Source organism: Myotis nattereri, assembly GCF_964212035.1.
Source record: "Myotis nattereri genome assembly, chromosome: 3".
In the NCBI taxonomy this organism is placed as follows: domain Eukaryota; kingdom Metazoa; phylum Chordata; class Mammalia; order Chiroptera; family Vespertilionidae; genus Myotis; species Myotis nattereri.
The window spans coordinates 195,561,391-195,569,230 of record NC_138077.1 but is presented as its reverse complement, the minus strand read 5'-3'; positions in this window follow the sequence as shown (position 1 = coordinate 195,569,230).

Below are 7,840 nucleotides of genomic sequence, written 5' to 3'. Positions count from 1 at the left end.
CAGGGAAAGGTAGTTTTTTTTTCTTGTTTTTTTTTTTTCTCAAAAGAGATGACCATTCTTGGACAGGGAAATGGTTTCTGCAGCTTTTTGGGGTTATGAACGTTTCACCCACACCCCCTATGAAGCAACAACCCCTGAAACTCTGGCAAGAGCAGCCCCAAGGGCCCCTTTGGACCTCTAGTCCAGAGTGTGATTGTGAAACAGCCATGTTTCCCCACAGGCTCAGAGTAACTCATTTTCCATGTTCCGGGAATCAGCTTGGTCTCTTCTATTTTACCTCCTCTCACAAAATAAGTTAACATCCGTTCCTCATCTCCACCCTGTCCCTCATTCCACGAGGAGCCTGCCCTGGAAGGGGCAGGACTTGTTATGGCCATTTTTCAGGAAGATTTGCAGAGGCCAGTCCAAAGCCACACAGAGACAGAGTCACAAGGCTGGGAAGAACAAGGTGGTGCCATGAGGGTTGGGGTTCATGAGCACAGGGTTCACGGGGGTTGGGGTGAGGGTGGGAAAGCAAGCATATATTCCCTGGAGGAAGCTTCTTTGTGGCCAAAATTCACTTCAATCCAAGAAGACCAGAGTTTATCAAGGTTTGCCCAGGGCTCCGGCAAGGGGCATAGGGTAGCCTTCCTTCTCTACCAGCAATCCCTACAGTGATGCTGACCAGGCATGGACCCCACCCCGCCCCCAGGAGGAAAAGCAACTATGACTACACATTAATACACAAAATGCAAGGTTTATTTACTCAATTTTTAAAAATGCCACAGGTCACATGCACTTACATTTCACTTGCCACAGCAAGTCTCATGGCCCAACTGTAACCACTGGGACCAGGAATATCTTCCTCTCTCTGGGACAGGCCCAAGTGTAGGAGCAGGGAATATTTCTGAACAATAATTCAATCTGGAATCAAAGATGAGGACTGAGAAAAGCCCCTTGGAATTGGCCTCAACGGGTTTGTCCATGACCTTTAACAAGGCAGCCGATTCAGTTGGAGGTTGGGATGGGGAGGGGGCGGTGGATTGAGGTCGCAATGTCCGAGTCAAGATCCTTCTTCATTCTTTTTTTTTTTTTATTGGTTAAAGTATTACAAAGGGTATTACATATGTGTCCATTTTATCCCCCCGCCCTAGACAGTCCCCCAGCCTCCCCTATCCCCCAGTGTCTTATGTCCATTGGTTATGCTTATATGCATGCATACAAGTCCTTTAGTTGATCTCTTACCCCCCTACCTCCTGCCCCCCAACCCTCCCCGGCCTTCCCGCTGCAGATCCTTCTTCATTCTTGAGGCTTTTCAGGGGAAGGAGGGAGACAGGTGAGCTGGTAACCTGAGGGGATGGCCATGGGGAAAGCAAGGTGTCTTCTAGAAAGAGGCAGCCTGTTTATGGGTGGGCATTCTCTTTCTGCAACTACTGTTTTCCACCTTACACTAGGGATGACTCTAGAGAAGGCAAAGAGTGAAAGAGAAAGAGAAAGAGTCTCATTTGAGGGCCCCCAAGGCTGAGGTCTGGACCTCAGGAAAAGAAAAGCAGAAGAAACAGTCAACTCCCGACTGTCAGAAACTAAACATCTGTGTTCAGAGGGGAGCAGAACCCGTGGGAAAGTAGAGGGCTGAACTATATGGGTGACTGAGAAGGGGTCCTGGGCTTGCCTCTCCACGCCCTGAGGGCAGCTGGCCTGTGGAGTGGCAATGATAGGATTCCCAGACAGGTGTGGGACATCCTAGAAGAAAATCTATCACTTTTCTGGAGGCAGGGGGTGGTGGGAGGGCCCAAGAGAGACAGGATCTCAGAGACCCACCCCCACCCCATGATGCAGGGCAAGGACCTGGGAGACCCCCACAGGCCCCCCCATAACCCAATATGCTGCAGGGGGTGGCAGAATATGTTGCTGCCCATTGTGGGTTGGGGGATGGTGGGCACCGTGACCAATAGACTGGAAGAGGCCTTGAGGGGGGTGCCTGTGGACTAAGGAATGGAAAGCAAATGGAACCCAGGACATCCCCACAAGCCTCTTGGGAGGAGCTTGTGCAGTGGATAGCTGCCTCACTGCTGCTGCCACTGCTCCAGGCCCACAGACCCTTATCTCAAATCATGAGTGATTCAGAGCTAGGAATTCCTTTGGACTTTAGACAAAGGTGATCCAGGGCACCTGCATGCAGCACATTAGTATGGTCCAAGACAGCCCCATGCCATGAGAGACATTAATATTTCCTCAATAAAATGTATGGGATACATAAAGATTATAGAGTCTATATCTGTCAAATTGGAATGTCTTTCCGGTCAGATTTGCTGACAACTTACTTTCGGTGCCAAATTAAAAAATATATATATATATCTTTCCTAGATCGGTCCTGGGAGTCGGCCTGACTCCTTCCTTTCCCTCCTCACTCCCTCCAGATCCACATGGTCAGAGAGCTCCATCTGCCTGAATCTCCTTAGCACCTCCCATGTCTGTCTCCTTCTTCTATCCCTCCTGCTACAACACGGGCTCAGGCCACCTTCTCCTCTCACCGGGATGATCACAACCTCCTCCTGGCGGACCTGCAGCCTCCAGCGCCTCCTCTGTGCATCCCCAGAGGAGTTACTTTAGAATCCAAACTCTTGGCTTTGCCCGGGTGTCCCATCAGGATAGAGGTGTGATTAATTGAAAAATACCAGCAGAATTAAAGAATGGCCCTGTACTTCCCTGCTTGGATAAGCAGGGGACAATGTGTAAGCTCCCACGTGGCGGTATAGGCGCCTCAGGCCTTCTAAGGTTCCCTACGGAGATATAGGCTGCTGCCGGCCCAGAGAAGGAAGATTCCTCACCTGCGTGCGAGAGCTCCCACCTCCCATTCCCAGGAGTCAGGTTCCCTCCTGGCTTCTGACTGCTCAGGCAGGAGCTGGTTATGTGGCTGCCTGCACATCAGGTACGAGTGATGAGAGCAAAGCACACATCCCAGAGTCAATTTCTCAGGCATAGGAGGGCCAGGCTTCCTGCAACCCTGAAACCCAATGCTGACCTCCACAGAGCCTGGCTGACCATGTCATGGCTCTGTTTTATAGGCTCCATTGGCCTTGGCTGTCAAGAACCAAAGCAGGTCAGGAGGTCCATTCTGTCTATTTGTGTCCAACAAAATCCCTGTCCTGCAAAACAGCCCTGAGCTCAGCTCCTGACTGTGTGAGAGCGAAGGAGAGAGAAATGGCAGTTCCAGGGGTCTTACTCTTCCAGCCTCAATGAAGGAAGGTGCCACCGGACTTTTTTTTCACTCCTGCCTCTTGGCAATCCACATGAGTCACCATTTAATTTTTAAAAAGTTACCGTTTAGGAGAGAGCTTTCAAGATGGCGGTAGAGTAGGTAGATCTTGCACTCAGCCTCCTCCCAGGACCAAGCTGGAGATACAACTAAACTGGGGAACAATCACTCTGAATAACCCACTGAGGACTCGTGAAGAGCCTTATCACCGAGGATTGCAGAAGAAGCCATGTCGAGACTGCACCTCGAATGCTGTGGTCAGGGTTTGAGCCTCCCTTGACCAAAGACCCCTAGTTGATTCAAATGAGTATATTGTTTGAGCAAAACATTTACTTTGATGTTTTAAGCTACGGGGATTTTCCAAGTTGTTTCTTACTGTAACAAAACCTAGCCCGTCCGAACTGAGCTGGCCTTCCGTGGGGTCAGAATAAACAGGCTGGGCATTCCAAGTCAGTTTGGCTCAGTGGATAGAGCGTCGCCCTGCGGACTGAAGGATTCAATTCCGGTCAAGGGCACGTGCCTCAGCTGCAAGCTCTGCAAGCTCAATCCCCAGCTCTGGTCTGGGCACATGCAGGAGGCAACCAACCAATGTGTCTCTCTCACATCGATGTTTCTCCCTCTCTTTGTCTCTCCACCTCCCTCCCACTACGTCTAAGAATCCGTGGAAAACTGTCCTTGGGTGAGGAACAACTAAAAATAAAAAAAAGAGGCTGGACAGGAGGCTCTTGCCAAGTGAGCCAGGACCTACTTACATGGACTTTGAGTTCCAGGTACCTACACAGACCCTCCCCTTCCCATCGACAGAGCACACCCTTCTTCTGTGCCCCTCTGGGGCTTCACAACCCCACCGGACCCAGTCTCATAACATGCTTCCTGTCTCTCTGACACCCAAGCCACAACACTGAGATGTGGTTTTCTAAAAACCCAGCTAAGCCCATGCCACCTGAACAAGCAGAGCCTTTCAGCTGCTCTTTTGAGGTCACTGTGGCCAAATGCTGATTTTCGTAAAAGCCACCAGCCTTCTGAGAGAAGGCTTATGATGTCAACAGCAACAAATACACATTTTGTTGGGAAATGCTGCACACTGGACACTCTGAGATCACCCTGGTGGGATGAACCTAGAAATTCTATTGGAAAACGGTGATGCAGAGCAAAGAGCACTGGGTTTGAAGAGCCCCTAGAACAACATTTATTGAGCACCTACTGTGCCTGGCAGTCAGAACTCTGTGTCAGGGACCTCAGATAATGTCAGAGTCAGACAACCGAGTGAGCAGAGGGTGATAATACAGGTTGATAAATGGCTGGTTAATTTAGTTATTCACTCATCTGATGTATATTTGTTGAGCTTTCCTGATAAGCTAGGGACTAGACATTTAGTGTCAAGACCGATCCCCTTGACATTTAGTGTCAAGACTTGTCCTCCTGAAGTTTATAGTCTAGCAGACATGAGTAAAATAGACAAAGTGCGAAGGGAGCATTTAGCAGGGCACATAACTTAATCTGGGGTGGAGGGATATGGGGTTTGGGATAACTTCATAAAGGACATGACTCCAGAACTGAGTCCTGGAGGGTGAGCAGAAAGGAGACTGTAAAGAAGAAAGGGAATCGTTTAAGTGAAGGCCTGGAAGCATGAACGAGCCTAGTGCATTTGGTAAGTGCTGGTAGTGTGGTAGGACTAGAGCATGGAGTTTAAATTAAAGAGGGACAAGAGATTAGGCTGACGGAGGCTACATCTCAAAGGGCCTTAGGGACCAGGTTTAGGGGCTCGGAATTGACTGAATCAGTAACAGCCATCGGAGTTACAGTGAGTTACAATCTTGAGTTACAGTGTTTATTAGTCGGAAAACGGGTGCAGCTATTATAACAAAGACTCCACAATAACAATGGCTTAAACAAGATAGGCGTTTACTTCTCACTTATGAAGGAACCCGGGTAGGCAAGCCAGAGCGGGCATAGTGGCTCCACAATCATCAGGAACCCTGGCTCCTTCTGGCATGTGGCTCTGACATCCTTAACATATTTCTTCCTCCTTGTGGTCCAGGAGCGTGGCTCCAGCTTCCATGATCACGTCTGCATGTCAGCCAGCAGGCAGGAGTAAAGGGGACATGGAAAACACACCGCTTCCTTTAACCACATAACCTGACACTCGCACTCATCACTTCCATTAACATCGCACTGTCCAGAATTTAGTCACATGACCATCACTAGCAGCCAGGGTGCTGGACAGACAGATGCTAAAATTAGAAGCTCCATTACTAAAGGGAGGTTGGATGCTGGGGGACAGCTAGTCATCTTCAACAGGGAGTGACACTCCTGTTTGCATTTTGGAAAGATCTCTCTTGAAAAGGGTCGGAGAATGGACTGGATAGTAAGAGATCAGAGCGAAGGAAATAATCCAAATGAGAGTTACTGAGGCCTGAGCCAAGCCAGAGATATCTGGGGTGGGGGAAGTGGACAAAGGCTTAAGAGATAATTGGAAATTGAATGGACAGGACATGATGATCAATGGACTGCACTTCTAATTTATTGTAGTTATCACAGTATGGTGCTTAGCACGTGCTGGGCATACAGTAAGTGCTTGTGAGTGAATGAATGTATGATATGAAAGGAGTGAATGAGTGAGTGAATGATTGAAGTGAAAGAGGAGGAGCCAAGGATGATGATGATGATAATAATAATAATAATAATAGCTCCTGGAACTAGTTTGATTGAGAAACATTAACATGTAAAGATAAGTATCAGTCTTTAAGAACACAACTTCTGCCTTGGCCAGCTTGGCTCAGTGGATAGAGCGTCGGCCTGCGGGTTGAAGGGTCCCAGGTTCGATTCCGGCCAAGGGCACATGCCTGGGTTGCGGGCTTGAAACCCAGGCATGGTTTCAAACCCAGTGGGGGGCGTGCAGGAGGCAGCCAATCAATGATTCTCTCTCATCATTGATGTTTCTATCTCTCTCTCCTTCTCCCTTCTTCTCTGAAATCAATAAAGAAATATATTTAAAAAAAGAAAAAAAGAACACAACTTCTACCAACTGTAATCTGCCATTCTCCCTTTCCTGATGGGCATCTGGCCCCCTTGATGACATCTCCACCTGTTTCCAAAACTCAGTCATTTTTGGTTATGAATGAAGTCTCTTGTTTTGGGCATTCACTTGGTCTCTGCAGTTTCAAAGGTCAATTGCTATTGGATTCAAAGTCCCAGCAGACGGACTTGTGGCCTGCGAGGAGATGGGCGTGGCTTGCTCCCCTGCCCTCTGGTGGGGAGGAATGAAAAGGAAGAAAAGGACTTGTTTCCTTAGGTAGCCCCTGCTGGCCCCTGGCCGGCTCCTTCTTTACTGCTTGTAATGTGGCTGTGTTCCTGTCCTCTCAGTCATCACAGCTGTTCAGCCCATTATAGACATGGTATGTGTGTGTGCGGGGCGTGGGGACCCCACAGGCCATGCTGGTGCCAAACAGCCCTCCTCAGCTGGTGGTCACAGGCTCACCCTTCACGGCTCATCTCTGTGCCCCTAGCAGGCTTGCTGCCCTCATCACTTTTACCCTCTGCAGCCCCAGTCCCAGGGCCTGTGGACATGGGCCGACTCTGTCTGTCTTCCTCTTCTTGCTCACTCGCCACCTGGCCACGTCCTTCCTTGGCCTGCTCTCTGCAGTGCCCTTTCCCTTATCTCAGTAGCCCCAGGGCAGTGGGCAGGTGCAGTGGCTCAGGTGACACCCACCAGGAATGAGAGGTCAGGCTCCCTCTGGTGGCAAGCTGGATGAATTATTCCCTTGCCTCTGTTCCGGTTACCTACTGTTGTGAAACAGATCACCCCAAATTTCACAGCCTAAAGCAGGGGTCCTCAAACTTTTTAAACAGGGGGCCAGTTCACTGTCCCTCAGACCGTTGGAAGGCCGGACTATAGTTAAAAAAACAAACAAACTATGAACAAATTCCTATGCACACCGCACATATCTTATTTTGAAGTAAAAAAACAAAACGGGAAAAAATACAATATTTGTATTTGCATGTGGCCCGCGGGCCGTAGTTTGAGGACCCCTGGCCTAAAGCAATCATCGTTTTCTCCTGCTCATGGATGCTGTGGGTCAGGAATGGACAGGGCACGGTGGGTGGCGGTGGGTGGCGGTGGCTGGGCTCTGCTGCGGTAGGCAGCCTCCAAGATAGTTTTCAATGGCGCAAGCCTCCCAGTATTCATGCCGGTGTGTGGTCCCCTCCCGCTTTGTCTCAGGCTGGTCTGGGTGGCCAGTAGAATGGGGCAGAAGCAATAGTATGTCCCTCCGCTTTGAGTCTAAGTCATGACTCTCTGTCCTTTAGATCACCCACTCTGGGGGAAACCAGTTGCCATGTCTTGAGGACACTCATGTATGGAGAGGCCCATCTGGAAGGGAACCCAGGCCTACTTCCATCGGCCATGTGAATGAGCTTGGAATTGGGTCCTCCAGCCCCAGAGCAAGTCTTAGATGACTGTGACCTGGCCAACAGCTGGACTGCAATTTCACAAAAGACTGACCCTGTGTCAGAACCACCCAGATAAACTGCTCTCAAATTCCTGACTCTCAGAAACGGTAGGAGGTGATAAGTGTTGGTTGTTTTCAGCGGTGATATCTT